Below are 16,023 nucleotides of genomic sequence, written 5' to 3' on the forward strand. Positions count from 1 at the left end.
CGTTCTGACAGCGTAACCTGTCCAGTGCTATACGGATTCGACATGGATGAATATGACAGGTACCGAAATAACCATTGGACTGCTCGTGCTTCACTTTCAAACGGTGAATTTATTACAATTACCTGACCCGACTCGACTGTTTCGATAAGATCATAGATATACAAACAGATTAACGGATAGACCGACTGATTGACAGCCAGACAGACAGACAGACAGAACAGAACAGAACAGAACAGAACACACACACACACACACACACACACACACACACACACACACAACACATACGCGCGCGCGCACACACACACACACACATACATACACACACACATACGCGCACACACACACACACACCAAAGACACCACAACACACACACACACACACACACACACACACACACACACACATACAAACCACAACACAACACAACGCAACACATCACACCACACCACACCACACCACACCACATCACATCACACCACACCACACCACATCACATCACACCACACCACACCGCATCACACCACACCACACCACACCACACCACATCACATCACACCACACCACACCACGCCACACCACATCACACCACACCACACCACACCACGCCGCATCGCAATGCAACACAAACACACACCATCACCACCACCATCACCACCACCATCACCACCACAACACACACACCATCACCACCACCATCACCACCACCATCACCACCACAACACACACACCATCACCACCACCATCACCACCACAACACACACACACGCACACCATCACCACCACCATCACCACCACAACACACACACCATCACCACCACCATCACCACCACCATCACCACCACCATCACCACCACAACACACACACCATCACCACCACCATCACCACCACAACACACACACACACACACACACCATCACCACCACCATCACCACCACAACACACACACACACACACACACCATCACCACCACCATCACCACCACAACACACACACACACACACACACCATCACCACCACCATCACCACCACAACACACACACACACACACACACACACACCATCACCACCACCATCACCACCACAACACACACACACACACACACACACCATCACCACCACCATCACCACCACAACACACACACACACACACACACCATCACCACCACCATCACTACCACAACACACACACCATCACCACCACCATCACCACCACCATCACTACCACAACACACACACACACACACACACACACACACACACACACACACACACACACACACCATCACCACCACCATCACCACTACAACACACACACACACACACCATCACCACCACCATCACCACCACAACACACACACACACACACACACACCATCACCGCCACCATCACCACCACAACACACACACACACACACACCATCACCACCACCATCACTACCACAACACACACACCATCACCACCACCATCACCACCACCATCACTACCACAACACACACACACACACACACACACACACACACACACACACACACACACACACACACCATCACCACCACCATCACCACCACAACACACACACACACACACACCATCACCACCACCATCACCACCACAACACACACACACACACACACACACACACACACACACACACACACACACACACCACCACCACCACCACCACCACCACAACAACAACAACGCACATACACACCACCGCACACAGACGCACACACACACACACCGCCACCACCACCACCACCGCCGCCACAACAACAACAACAACACACACACAACACAACACACACACCAGGACACTTCGTCAACAGGTTCCACTGTGCCACACAGCTCAAATTCTCCACCAGGACCTACTGATACACAACACACTGGTACGTCCAAGTTAAGTGAAGGCAAAGGGACTGGATGCTGATGCAGACTATCGCGATGTAACAGGATGTGTGTGTGTGGGTGATGGCGACATTTTCCACTCAGGAAGAGACGGTGTAGGGCTTGCTCAAGTCTGCCCCTTGTCAGGTCAACAACAACAACCATCCTTCGTCAGTCGCTGCCGTTGTTGTTGTTGTTGTTGTTGTTGTCGTCGTTGTTGTTGTTAGCAGCGTCAGTCATTGTCCTTTGCCTTTCCCGCTGCCTGAATAATCCTGGGTCATCTGTTTTCTTGATAAAAAAAACAACAACAAAAACATGGCCCGTACTGACGAAAGTTAACAGTGGGGGTGTTTTTTGTGGAGTAGAATTTTCGTTCATCAGTAAAGAATGATGAAATAATTTTCAGTGACGCTCTGTCACTGTTACTAACTAGTTAACTATTACCTATAGATTTGTATTTGAATTTGTATTTCTTTTTATCACTACAGATTTCTCTGTGTAAAATTCGGGCTGTTCTCCCCAGGGAGAACGCGTCGCTACACTACAGCGTCCCCCCCCCCCTTTTTTTTTCTTTCTTTTGTGTATTTTTTCATGCGTGCAGTTTTATTTGTTTTTCCTATCGGAGTGGATTTTTCTACACAAGTTTGCCAGGAACAACCCTTTTGTTGCCGTGGGTTCTTTTACGTGCGCTAAGTGGATGCTGCACACGGAACCTCGGTTTAATGTCTCATCCGAATGACTAGCGTCTAGACCACCACTCAAGATCTAGTGGAGGGGGAGAAAACATCGGTGGCTGAGCCGTGATTCGAACCAGCGCGCTCAGATTCTCTCGCTTCCGAGGCGGACGCGTTACCTCTAGATGATAGATAGGGGTATATTTATCAAACTGAATTCATTTTAAGAATAACAATGATAAAAATGAAAATAATAGAAACAACAACAATAATGAACAAAACAAAACAAATATTAAAAAAGAAAATGAAGAAGAAAGAAAAGCGGAGAGGATGTGGTTGAGGTTGGGGAGAGGGAATGGAAAATGATCTGAACCCACCATTAACAGTATGTGGTGGCCATTCATTTTCTCGAAGACTTCAAACATTCTTACTGAACGCCTGCTGATGAGTGAATGAAATTTTAAAAAAGTCTTATCGACTGCATAGTTTCAGTTTCAGTTTCAGTAGCTCAAGGAGGCGTCACTGCGTTCGGACAAATCCATATACGCTACACCTCATCTGCCAAGCAGATGCCTGACCAGCAGCGTAACCCAACGCGCTTAGCCAGGCCTTGAGACTGCATAGAAAACAACAAAAAGCTTTTGATCATGTCAAGGGCTTGTATCACTTTCCCGATCCACCAGAACATCAGTGTGTTCCTTCACATCACCTTCGTTCTTCCTCGTCTTCTTCTTCTTCTCCGTTCGTGGGCGACACCTCCCACGTTCACTCGTATGGACACGAGTGGGCTTGTACGTGTATGACCGTTTTTGCCCCCGCCATGTAGGCAGCTAGCCATACTCCGTTTTCGGGGGGTGTGCATGCTAGGTATGTTCTTGTTTCCATAACCCACCGAACGCTGACATGGATTACAGGATCTTTGACGTGCGTGTTTGAACTTCTGCTTGTGTATACACACGAAAGGTGTTCAGGCATATGCTGACTTGGGAGATCGGAAACATTTCCATCCTTTACCAACCAGGCGCCGTTACCAAGATTCGAACCCGGCACCCTCAGATTGAAAGTCCAATGCTTTAACCAGTCGACTATTGCTACCTTGGTTCTTCTCCAGATCCTACACAGATGCGAAATACATATACAATTATCTTTTTTTCCTTCTTTTTTTTCCATTCCAGCTCCTCTCCTCCATCCCATATCCCCCAGTTAATTTGAATTGGTCATTAGACCACAATGTGTGTGTGTGTGTGTGTGTGTGTGTGTGTGTGTGTGTGTGTGTGTGTGTGTCTGTGTGTGTGTGTGTGTGTCTGTGTGTCTGTGTGTGTGTGTCTGTGTGTGTGTCTGTGTGTGTGTGTGTGTGTGTGTGTGTGTGTGTGTGTGTGTGCTGTTGCTATGAAAAGAAATCAGAAAAAAAACAATTTGTCATGAAATGACATGGTTTTTATTACTTGTACTGTATATGCATACTATTATCAATGGTTTCTTCATTGCAGTGGGAAATCACTTACAGCTTAGTCTATTGTGAAGGACTATAACTCTCAAATTGCACTAGCGCTTAGTGCTGCAGCCTTGGGGGCTAGTTGGCCTTTGGGAACCATCCCAACGCCGACTGTCCTAAAACCCTCTTGGCCGAGAGAGTGGGGATGTAACTTGGGCCAGGCACTCTCCACTTTAATCAAATTCTAGCCCAGATAGTCGGGACAGCAGTTACCTACTCTGCTGTACTGATGGTCATAGTCGGACACGACTGACTATCATACATACGCAAACTAGCGTATACGTCCCTCCAGGAAGACGCACGGGCATTTCATGATCGCATCACCAAACGTTTTGTATCACGACTGGCCGGCTGGTCGTTACCCCCCATTCCGAGTTCAAATGCCACAGTTAGAACTGAAAACATATTTGGTCAACCTGTTGCATTGGTCATTGTATCTACCAACATCCATGTACCTCACACGTTTGTTCAACCCCTCCCTCCATATTATTGCCTTTGCTGGTGCCAATGTACCCCCCCAACCCCCCGCCCCCTTCTCTCCCAACCCTCAGTTTCTACCTCCCTGCTTGGCTCCAATGCTCTGTTATTGCCAACCCACCACCACACCACCCTCTCCCCCAACGCGACGTACTCACGAGACAGGACCAGAAGGACCTTTTCCGGCCCAACACACACACACACACACACACACACACACACTCTCTCTCTCTCTCTCTCTCTCCTTCTCCCTTCCCCGCGCATGCGCCGTATGAGCCAGTTCATTGTTGATAAAGGAAACCGAAACGAAAAACAAAATCAACGATGCTGTCTCAACCCCTTCTCCCGCCGTGTGACAAAGAACGACAATATTTAGCACACCACGCAACGACCTTGCACTTTCACTGAAGTATGATATGGGGACAGAGATAACGGGATGGTATTGTTAGTGGACCAGTAATACTACCCGAAAGAACCAGTTAACGACCCCAGCAGATAACGGAATGGTATTGTCACTGAACCAGCCCTACTATCTGAAAGAACCAGTTAACGACCCCAGCAGATAACGGAATGGTATTGTTACTGAACCAGTAAAACAACCTGAAAGAACCAGTTAACGACCCCAGCAGATAACGGAATGGTATTTGTATTTGTATTTCTTTTTATGACAACAGATTTCTCTCTGTGAAATTCGGGCTGCTCTCCCCAGGGAGAGCGCGTCGCTATAATACAGTCCCACCCTTTTTTTTTTTTTTTTTTTTTTTTTTGCCTACGTGCAGTTTTATTTGTTTTTCCTATCGAAGTCGATTTTTTTTTACAGAATTTTGCCAGGAACAACCCTTTTGTTGCCGTGGGTTCTTTTACGTGCGCTAAGTGCATGCTGAACACGGGACCTAGGTTTATCGTCCAGACCACCACTCAAGGTGTAGTGGAGTTGGAGAAAATATTGGCGGGTGAGCCGTGATTCGAACTAGCGCGCTCAGATTCTCTTGCTTCCTAGGCGGACGCGTTACCTCTAGGCCATCACTCCACATGTCACTGGACCAGCCATACTACCTTAACCCTTTCACCGCCAAGCTCGCATTTATGCACAGGCGCGGTAGAGGACCCATATCACTGAAAGATGACCATTCATTGGTCTGTTATCCATGAACCTACTGCTCTTAATGTCGATGGTAGGATAGGCTATATTTTCTATACATCGCAGGGGGAATCCCCAGCTATTCTTAGCCACTGTCTTTTCTGTGTTTATACCACAAGGGAATTTTGTGCTGTAAATTGACTGGCGGTGAAAGGGTTAAAGAACCAGTTAACGAACCCAGCAGAGAAACGACGAGAAGGCGACAGATGCAAACTGCCCCTTCGTGTGGAACGTTTCAAACCGGTTTTTTTCTTTTCTCCAGGCCTGACTAAGCGCGTTGGGTTACGCTGCTGATCAGTCATCCGCTTGGCAGATGTGGTGTAGCGTATATGGGTTTGTCCGAACGCAGCGACGCCTCCTTGAGCTACTGATACTGATACTCTTTGAACGTTGTGAGAACCTTCTGTCTCCATCTTTCCCTCTCATAGCGATTCTTTGCCATGATATTTATCTGTCTCAGCATCAAGCGCCTCCCATTTCTAAAGGACTTCCGAAATAAAACATCTGAGTAACTATCTCTCCTTCTGCTTTCTCTCTCTGATAGTGTGTGTGTGTGTGTGTGTGTGTGTGTGTGTGTGTGTGTGTGTGTGTGTGTGTGTTCGCGCATACATGTACTTTCCACAACTCCCAAAATATGAGGGAGCGGGGGGCGGGTGGGAGGGGGGGGGGCAGAGGGGGGGGGGGGGAGAGAGAGAAGAGGCTATAAAACACAAACAGCTGTCGACAGTCTCAACAACAATGATTGGAACAAAAAAAAGTTCTACAACATCACTGTCTGAGCAGTAAATGGGCGCATACTGCTGAGATCACAATGCACAGGACACTGACAAATGAAACCACAACAGTGACACGAAAAGAAAAAACAAAACAAAAACAGTTTGAATGCACGTTGAGCTAAACAAGACAAGAAATGATAAAAGGCCGAAAAAAACAACAACACAAAAAACAACCAAACAAAAAAAACACACATACACAAAACCGAAAAAACAACAACAAACTAAAAACAATTAACCATTCCCACGCAATAATTCCGAAATTTTCCTAACTTCAACAGACTCCCAGAAACAGTTTATATATATTTAAAGAAAAAAAAAGAAGAAAAAAAATCAGGTATGTTCACAGGTCTCACAAGGGTCCACCGCTTTCCTCAAACAAGAAACAATGGGGCCCTGTGTGGGAGCGAAGACGGAAAATAAGTTTCGAGGGGGGAAAAAATATAATCCGAGAAAAGGTTCGGCAATTCTTTTTTCTTCCTTTCTTTCTTTCTTTCTTTCTTTTTTTCAGAGACGTGTAGGTCTATTCACAACAGTCTTGCCAAGTCTTCTAAAGAAATATATATTTGTTACGTATATGATGGAATCAAATTGTGTTCTAACCCCCCTTGCCCCCTCTCTTTTCACTCTCTTTCCCTCATTACCATGGCTGGAGAGTGATGGGGGGAAAAGAGAGGAGGCGGGGATGGGTGAGGGTGGGGTGCGGGGGACGGGGGTGTGGGGGGTAGGGTGGAGGGGCGGGGAGGTTGTAGAGGTGGAGGGAAGTGGGGTGGGTAGTTAGGACCTGATAAGCCTCTTTCTCGCTTTCAGTGTGTGTGTGTGTGTGTGTGTGTGTGTGTGTGTGTGTGTGTGTGTGTGTGTGTGTGTGTGTGTGCCTGTGACCAACACACGATGCTGAGATAAGTTAGCTATTTAAACACCGCTCTCTAGTCGCAGAACTTCAGTCAGGGATTATCTTCTGGTTCCGTGTGCCACCGTCTGTTCTGTACTGGTATGAGTCCCTTTTTTTATAAACATTTTTTTATACTGTTATATATAATCATTATTATGATGCAGCAGATTCAACGCAGTTAGTGTGTGTGTGTGTGTGTGTGTGTGTGTGTGTGTGTGTGTGTGTGTGTGTGTGTGTGTGTGTGTGTGTGCGTGTGTTCTTTGCTTCAACTATTTTCTTTCCGTTTTCTTCTTTATTTTCCATTCTTTTCTTTTCTAAAACAAACAAAGCGCTGTCAAATTCTGAATGAAACTACTATGTCCTATAATCTCAGTATCATATTCACGAGCTATTTCAATGTCTCTTTTTGTCCACAATCTGTTCTTAAAATAAAAAAAGAAGAAGAAAAAAGAAACAGTGGTAATGTGTCCGAGCAGTAATTAACGATCATTTGTTGTTGTTTTTCACACCGCCCTGTCGACACCCATACTCCGTTTTCAGAGATGTGCATGCTGTGCATGTTCTTGTTTCGATAACCCACCGAACGCTGACATGGATTTCAGGATCTTTGACGTACGTATTTAGATCTTATCTTATCTGCATCCACCTCGGAAGTGAGAGAATCTGAGCGCGCTGGTTCTAATCACGGCTTAGCCGCCGATATTTTCTCCCATTCCACTACACCTTGAGTGGTGGTCTGGACGCTAGTCATTCGGATGAGACAATAAACCGAGGTCCCGTGTGCAGCATGCACTTAGCGCACGTAAAAGAACCCACGGCAACAAAAGAGTTTTTCCTTGCAAAATTCTGTAAAAAAAAAATCCACTTTGATAGGAAAAACAAATAAATCTGCACGCAGGAAAAAAACACAAAAAAATGGGTGGCGCTGTTGTGATAAAAAGCAATACAGATACAAATACACTGACTTTGGAGATCGTTTAAAAACCACCAGGCGCGCCGAATCCGGGATTAGAATTCAGGAAAATCGGAGAAGAATCCAGCTCTCCTACCATTCGGTGAGTAAGCAAGTGTTCGGGGGGTTGAGTCCCTTATACAGACCGGGATGTTGTCCCTTCCACTGAATCTTGAAGTGGTGGTCTGATTACTAGTCATTTGGATGAAACGATAAAGTGAAGCCCTTTGTGCAGCCTGCACTTCTTCTTCTTTCTTCTTTTTCTCCTCTTTTTTCTTTTTCTTTTTCTCTTTCTTCTTTTACTTCTATTTCTTCTTCTTCTTCTTCTTCTTCTTCTTCTTCTTCCCTTTCTTCTTTTTCTTCTCTTTCTTCTTCTTCTTCTTCTTCTTCTTCTTCTTCTTCTTCTTCTTCTTCTTCTTCTTCTTCTTCTTCTTCTTCTTCTTCTTCTTCCCTTTCTTCTTTTTCTTCTCTTTCTTCTTTTTCTCCTCTTTCTTCTTCTTCATCTCGTTCTTCTTCTTCTTCCTCAACAATTGTTCTTTTCATTGCTTTTTTATGTATTTATTTATTTATTTTTTTATTGTTAATGGAATATTCCTGCTACTCTTCTCATCCGTCGCTCTTGCTGTTTTATCTGATTTCATTTTATGTGTTTATTTTAAGGTTTTGTGTTGTTGAATGGGCAGAATTGTAAAAAGGCCTTTCTTGCGCCTGACTCTTTACCTATTGAAGATTCAGTCAATCAATTAATCTTCTCCTTCTTCCCCTACTTCTCCTGCTCCTCCTGCTTCTTCTTCTTCATCTTCCTCACCTCTGAGTTATCGGGACGCCGCACAGGACAACTCTTCACCAGATTCCTCCAGAGCCATGGGATGAGTGTCGAAGCTCAGGTCTCTGCAGATGATTTTCCCGTTCATTCTGCACTGTTGTCAGGCCTTCGTTTTGTTTTTCTGTCTTCCCCTCTGTCTCCCTCCCTCAACAGTTCCTGAGAGGATTATTATGCAAGGTCACTGGATCTTTCCCCACCCCCACCCCCCTTGTACACAAGGTTATATTTTGACATTTCACAACATCAGTGTGATTCAACATTCAAAGAGCAAAACATTTAGTCCATCTATGAACATCGAAAAAAATCATTAACTTATTGAGATACAATGGTTATTTTTCGATATGATAATACTTATAATAGTAATAATAAGAAGAATAACAATAACAAATAATAATGAACAAGAAAAAATGAAACATTGACAGTGATACCAAATGTCAAATCATGGCATGTATTCATGATGACATAGCTTCAAGGAGCACCAGAGGTTTTTTTTAAAGTGTTATTAAAGGATTAATATAAGTATGTTATCAATTACCTGCGGCAGCTTACTTTTCTTTAAAAAAATTTTTTTTATTAAATGTACAAACACGTAAAATTTGGTACTGTATTCATTTCTGATATTGTTATAAATTCTATCAAACATGCATCATGTTTGATCAGCTATATCAGCAAAGTAATGCTGAAAATCATACTGGACAGATTACAGTCCTAAGTACATAATTATCATCATTGCTAAACAGTCTGGATTTCGCAAAGACAGAAGTACCATCAAAACAATCTTTGACCTGCGTAACCTTTGAGAAAAAACACCTCCAACACCCAATAAAATTCTTACACGTCTTCATAGACTTCAAAAAGGCGTTTGGCATTGTCTGGCAGGAAGCACTACGGGCCACATTGAAAAAACAACAACAACACACACACACACACACACACAAAACAACAACACAAAAACGAAGCAAAAGTTTATCAACACCATCCAGCAACTATACCATCACAAAGCGACCAGTGTGGTACTCACACATGATGCGCTGCTTCACAGAGGGAGTATGTCAGGGCTGCTTTATGTCTCTCACGCTGTTCAACACATTCCTGGAACGCATCATGACTAACGGTCTTAAGGATCATGTAGGCACAGTCAGCATGCACTGAGCATGCCTAAAATAACCCATAGAAACAAACGGATTACCCCTGGGGTGACAAGGGGCGGGAAGAGGGATATGGAGGCCTGACTTACCAATCTGCCCAACGTGCTGGTTTAGCATTGGTTAAAGGTCCCATAGCATTTCACGGACATCGGGGCACGAATATTTCATTGGAAATGATTTAATGGGGTCCAGTACTGTTACGGAAGAGAAAGATCTTTTAGAGAGAGAGGGGGAGAGAGAGAGATCAATAAAGAGCAATGAACAGGCCAAAGTCCAGTAAAATGATCAAGAGATGGGGATGGCGAGGTGTGAAATAAATTCACACACACACACACACACACACACACACACACACACATGCATATCAACCATCAGGTCATTCATCAACAAATCCGCTCGTAACGTAACAGACGCCGTTTCCTGAAATCAAACACACATATTTATCCATTCTTAATTCTTAATTAAAAAGTTGTCATACAGACGGAGAAGAAAACATTGCTACAACCTGTATCAATGGGGTTAGTGGGGTTGGGCTGGGGCATTAATTGAACGTCGCCTGTAATATAGACGGGTCCCTCTTACCCTGAACAGTCATTTTAATCACGTCTCTTCTATCACAAAGTAATGGCCCTCGCCCCTGCTCGTGTGTCTTCTGTTATCAGTGACAGCGATGTACCGGCTGTGTGGACTCTTAAAACACTGCACACACCAATGTCGTTTCGGACAGAATGAGTTCTATCCGTCGGCGACTTTATCTGGAACTTGGTACAGCGTTTAATTGCAGCTTCGTGTTCAAGATATTGCCGAGACTTTGGGTAGATCGATGTTGGGTAATACTGCTGCTCTCTACTGCTGCTGCTGTCTTCTGCTGTTCTCTCTCTCTGTTTCTCTGTGTGTCTCTCTGTCTCTTTCTCTATCTCTCTGCCTCTAATATCATTAATTTGATAAATGCTCATCGTTGTCCTAATTCAGACTACCTTTTGCTGATTGTTTATAAACCCATCCCCAAAGTCGTGATATTCATTCATTCATTTTCTATCTCTCACTCTCTCAGTGTGTGTGTGTGTGTGTGTGTGTGTGTGTGTGTGTGTCCGCGCGCGTGTGCGCACGAGTGTTATCATGTATTTTGTGAACAAGATTCACATTTCTTAACTTTCATTTTGAACTTTTCTCAGCCGAACTCTTTCACTGTGCACCTGCTCAGAGGGTTGAAGTTATATATTAGCCTGCAAATGAACAAAGGCCTAGAGAACACAATACTGCAGTGTTATAGGCATGATGTAATGTGATACAAAGTATCCATTTCTCATCCAAAATGATAACACGATTAATGAACAACAAAATATATGTCGTGCTGCGTGCGTTGTCGTGTGACAGAATTGGTACAGTTATCTGTGTGATCAGCATACAGAAGCCACAGTCCCTTCCCAAAGATAGCACGGTTATAGTTTTCTTGGTATTATTAATGAAAAATAAGAGCACTGATAGGCTGATGACCTGATGGAATAAAATACCTCCAATATCTTATATATCAAAAAACTGTAATACAGGAAGTAGGCCTACGATCTTTATATTTCTACACTTCCAACACCAACATTGTAACACAAGCTGAAGGCCCACAGTCTTCATATCCTACAACAAATTATCATTCCTGTTCCTGTCTCTGCGACATTTTTTTTTTTTTTAGAATGTTTAGCGATGTGTGTATGTTAACATATGCTGCATAGCATGCAAACTGCTCAGTTACTAGTTTGCAGCCTACAGCGAATGGAAGTGCGAAAATACCCATACCGAGGAAATGAACCGTCGTGTTTTTCTGCGTGAATCACTGTCTCACCAGATGTGTTGCTTCCATGTCACGTATTCTGCCTGCCGTTGAGTAGAACAGCACCCGTGGATTCGCACAGGAATGGACAGTAAAATGGTCTAAACGCATGCACACACGAACACACACACACACACACACACACACACACACACACACACACACACACACATGTGCGCGCAAATAGACGCGCACTCAAAACACAAGCATGCATTGTGACACTGAAGACTTCCGAGGCCTAGTATATTGAAATCTTTTTTTTTAAGAAAAAAAGAAAAAGAAAAAGAAAAGAAATGAAAACATAGGAAAGCTGCTACTACCTCGCTGCATTAATCCCCGTTGCCTGTCATAAGCCACAGCCACATTCAGTCTCTGACACGATGATTTCTTTTTTCTCGTGAAGTGTAAACTTTTTCCCTATGTGTTCATGGATCCAATGATGATCAGAGGTGAAAGCATAAGCAGGGTGAACTCGTTAAATGATGATTCCGTACAAATGTATGTTCGTAGACATCTAGATTTTTTTTTTTAACGCATAACATGGTTACATTTGGTGTTCTTGTTTGTTTCTTCAGTAAAGGTTGTGCATGAACAACACTAAACGAAAACAAATAAAATTGCAGACAGAAAAAACAACAACCCAAAAACCCAAAATGGGTGGCGCTCTTAGTGTTGTGACGCGCTCTCCCTGTTGTTTTTTTCGGCAAAAAAAGAAAAAAAAGAAAAAAAAAGAAGAAAAGTAAAACAATACAATGCACATGCCTGTTGAAAAGTTCGGAATTGGTTAGTAAATCTCTTCTCTCAGCATGTAGGTAGGACTGGCACAAACCAGTGCTTTTGAGCTGAGATTGTGTTTCTCAACAGGATTTTACTTTCTTTGGACTAATATCAGTCAATGTGTGAACACCGTAAGACCGAGTTCTGTTCCATTAGGTGTTCCAAGGCGTTGCTGCTGTACAATAATGGGAGGGGGGAGGGGTGGGGGGGGGGGGTGGGGGGGGGGGGGAGAGGACTTGTGGGCTTTTGGCGCGGCGCTGTGTTTTCCGACCAAAGCTTTCAACCGCTGAACTTCGTCGACTCCCGTTTCACTTCAGTCAACAATCGTCTCCCCTTCTCTCTCCTCACCCCGCCCCCCCCTCCGCCCCCCCCCCCCCCCCCCGCCTCCTTTCCCGCCACGCCCCTCTTATCCCCCCTCCCTCCACCATCCCCTCCCTTTCTCTCTTTCTCTGTGTGCTCCATGTCTAAGTAACCCCCTTTTTATGTGTGAAATATGACATAGGCATTTGTTTAATATGTATGCCTATCACGAACTGAATGTTCGTTTTTTTGTTTGTTTGTTTTGTTTTTGTTTTTTGTTTTTTTTTTTTTTTTTACATCAAAGGGCCATATGCAAAATAAAGCAGTAACACTTATTCCACTACATTTAAGAAATAAATTTCAGTTCGATTCCTCCCTCCCTCCCTCCCTCCCTCAATCCCCCTATCTCTCTCCCACTCTGTCTCTTCCTCCCTCTCCCCCCTCTCTATCTCTGTCTCTGTCTCTCTCTCTCTCTCTCCCCCCTCTCTCTTTTCCTTTTCCTCCTTCACCAACTCGAATCTAAGACCCCCTTTTTTCTTTCCTTAGCAGACATTCTGTCCACTATCGGGCCCTGTCTTACAGTAAACAGCCACATGACGTAGTTTGTTCCCTGAAGAAACCGACAGAAAGCAAGGCTACGTCACCCCCCCCCCCCCTCCTCCCCGACCCCACCCCTCCGCCCTCCTAGAAGAATCCTGACGTCTCAGGGAGATCCCACCCTGTCCCATCTCTCACCCAACACAGACGTGCGACAACCATGATGCTGCTTTGCAATGTCGGAACGTGGATTGCTGAAAGTGACACGGACCGCACATCTGATGAGTCAGTATGAGTAACACTGCACAGTGTGTGTCAATCATGTGCGATCCACGAAGATCGTTCCCCCTTAGGCCACAACGCCACAGGTACAGAGCGTCACTTCTTCTTCTGCGTTCACTCGTATGCACACGAGTGGGCTTTTACGTGTATGACCGTTTTTACCCCGCCATGTAGGCAGCCATACTCCGTTTTCGGGGGTGTGCATGCTGGGTATGTTCTTGTTTCCATAACCCACCGAACGCTGACATGGATTACAGGATCTTTAACGTGCGTATTTGATCTTCTGCTTGGATATACACACGAAGGGGGTTCAGGCACTAGCAGGTCTGCACATATGTTGACCTGGGAGATCGTAAAAATCTCCACCCTTCACCCACCAGGCGCCGTCACCATGATTCGAACCCGGGACCCTCAGATTGACAGTCCAGCGCTTTAACCACTCGGCTATTGCGCCCGTCACAGAGCGTGACGAAGCTTGCAGTTTTCAGTTTCGTTTCAGTTTCACTTTCTCAAGGAGGCGTCACAGCGTTCGGACAAATCCATACACGCTACACCACATCTACTAGGCAGATAGTGCCTGACCAGCAGCCATAACCCAATGCGTTTAGTCAGGCGTCGCATGCATGCATGCATACTAAAACACACACACACACACACACACACACACACACACACACACACACACACACATACACACACACACACTCTCTCTCTCTCTCTCTCTCTCTCTCTCTCTCTCTCTCTATATATATATATATATATATATATATATATATATCCGAGTGGATTTCCTCAACAGAATTTTGCCAGAAAACAACACTTTTAGTCGTGGTTTCTGTTTCAGTGCGCCAAGTGCGTGCTGTACCCAGGACCTCGGTTTATCATCTCATCCGAACGACTAGAAGGCTCAGTTCCAGTCAAACATTAGCAGAAAGGGGCAAGAGCAGGATTCGAACCCAACAGCCTCACGGACTCTCTGTATTGGCAGCTGAGCGTCATAACCATTCTGCCACCTTCCTCCGTAAAGCTTTTAGCGTTCCGGCAAGTTGTTGAGACTCACGATCTGACCCATGGCCTGTGGTACTTCCACCCCGCATACCCGGACTCCAGTACCTTGCTGAATGGGAAGCTAGTAACGGGCCAGTAAGTCAGTCACTAGGAGGGAAAGGCAAGGTGGAAACGCCCCCCTCGGCCCTTGTTTTGACGGGCGCAGTAGCCGAGTGGTTAAGGCGATGGACTTTCAATCTGAGGGTCCCGGGTTCGAATCTCGGTAACGGCGCCTGGTGGGTAAATGGTGGAGATTTCTTCTGATTTCCCAGGTCAACATATGTGCAGACCTGCTAGTGCCTGAACCCCCTTCGTGTGTATACGCAAGCAGAAGATCAAATACTCACGTTAAAGATCCTGTAATCCATGTCAGCCTTAGATGGGTTATGGAAACAAGAACATAACCAGCATGCACATCCCCGAAAACGGAGTATGGCTGCCAACATGGCGGGGGTAAAAATGGTCATACACGCAAAAGCCCCACTAGTGTACATACGAGTGAACGTGGGAGCTGCAGCCCACGAACGAAGAAGAAGAAGGAGGCCCTTGTTTTGAGTGAATTGTGAAGGCGTTGACACGGTGTCTTCTTACTTTCAGGGGTGGGACAAATCAGAAAATAAAAGGGGGGTGGGTGGAGATTGGTACTTTGACTGGGGAAAAAACCTTCTCCTTTCAGTTTGAAGCAGCGTGTGCGCACGAGAGCAGATTATGGACTTTTTTTCTTTTTCTTTTTCTTTTTTTTCCTTTTTATTGGAAGGGAAGGATTGCACAGAGTACTTTTTGTATTCTTTCAGTCGGCCGGGACCACAAAATTACTTTTAGACTTTATGTTGTTCAAATTGAAAGAAACGAACATAAGAAAAGCTGAATGGCTTGGGGTATAACACAACGAAATCGTGTTTTTAGGCGTGCACAGGGCGACACCTAGACCATCCTTTGAGCAGCAAAGATGGGTTATCTTTTCCTTGTCCAAGGGGAATAAGC

The 16,023-nt window shown here is 44.9% G+C and overlaps 1 protein-coding gene across 1 annotated transcript in view; it reads left to right on the forward strand.

Moving 5' to 3' along the window:
- Window positions 1-7,403: 7,403 nt before the first annotated feature.
- The window catches only part of LOC143282865 (A disintegrin and metalloproteinase with thrombospondin motifs 1-like), a 56,477-nt gene continuing 47,857 nt past the window's right edge, over window positions 7,404-16,023 (forward strand). The window contains exon 1 of the mRNA XM_076588724.1: window positions 7,404-7,444. The gene's annotated coding sequence lies outside the window, so the exon portion shown is untranslated. The remainder of the gene's footprint in view (window positions 7,445-16,023) is intronic.

This window comes from Babylonia areolata, chromosome 6, assembly GCF_041734735.1.
Source record: "Babylonia areolata isolate BAREFJ2019XMU chromosome 6, ASM4173473v1, whole genome shotgun sequence".
Taxonomy (NCBI): domain Eukaryota; kingdom Metazoa; phylum Mollusca; class Gastropoda; order Neogastropoda; family Buccinidae; genus Babylonia; species Babylonia areolata.